The sequence below is a fragment of the Schistosoma mansoni genome (genome assembly GCF_000237925.1).
Source record: "Schistosoma mansoni, WGS project CABG00000000 data, chromosome 1 unplaced supercontig 0010, strain Puerto Rico, whole genome shotgun sequence".
Taxonomy (NCBI): domain Eukaryota; kingdom Metazoa; phylum Platyhelminthes; class Trematoda; order Strigeidida; family Schistosomatidae; genus Schistosoma; species Schistosoma mansoni.
This window is the reverse complement of record NW_017385987.1, coordinates 620,471-621,620: the sequence shown is the minus strand read 5'-3', so window position 1 is coordinate 621,620 and position 1,150 is coordinate 620,471.

Genomic DNA, 1,150 nt, shown 5'->3' with positions numbered 1-1,150 from the left:
TCACATTCTGAAACATTGACTTCAATGGCTTGGACATGTTTTACGAATGTCGTCCCAGAAAATCCCTCGTCATGCATCATTTGACGACGCTGGGACTGGTTGGAAAAAGCGGAGAGGTGGTCAGTGTATAGCATGGTGTTGGGTCATGAAAGAAAGCTGTGCAGGACTGGCTTCTGTTGGTCTTTCATGACTCCGTGGTTGGGGTCCGAGAGATGGTGCAATAAAGTGGCTACAGACGTTATCAGACACGGCTCAGAATAGAAGCCAGTGGCGAACCTGCTGCAACCTTTTACTTCATAAAGAGTGGTCATAACTTCCTTAACTGAAAGAGATCTTCTGGTTGTACATTTCAGTTTCCCCCATTATTACTGTCATTTTTCTTTTTTTTTATATATGCACCTTACCCCTTTTCTCTTCCCATTCTGATTGTTTTGTGTGGCGCATATATATCTGGTACCCTCTTGTACCAATATTTATGTGTTTAAACAAATAAATAAACTTTCTAAAACAACGTACACCATTCAAACTGCTTTCCTTCATCTGCTGGGATCAGCGGGTAATAGTGAGGTTAAACGCAAAGTATTAGGAAATTATCGTAGATCAGTAGATGAGGTTGTAAACCTTCATCTACTGAGATGGTTGGTCCATGTGTTACGTATGCCTGAACACCGATTACCACGACGCGCAATGCTGACTAGTATTGGGGATGGTTAATAGAAAGTTAAGGGCTACCAAAACGTGGCACCAGTGCTTGAAGTCACTAACTTCTAGTCTGAGCCATGTTGGTAGATACGGACTACTTGGTTGGGGTCCGCGTGACTATCGTAACCAATGGTTGGAGACTCTGTGTGACATGGCTCAGACTCGATCACAATGGCGAAGGTGTATGTACTCTTTGTCTTCCCTTAAACTATGAGATTAAGATTGCTTCATACCTTTCTTTCTTCCTGTACTATATCCTTATATACAATCTTTCTTTTATATATTACTACCATTAAAGTGACTACTGTGAATATGGTTTTGATCTTGTACAAATGAAGTGTGGCAACTTAGACGGATAGATATATGTTCCTGGTCCTACGTTGTAGCTGACCGACTGACTGTTGTTTCAGAGCACGACTTCAGTTGTAACGAATCACGTACTGCTTTC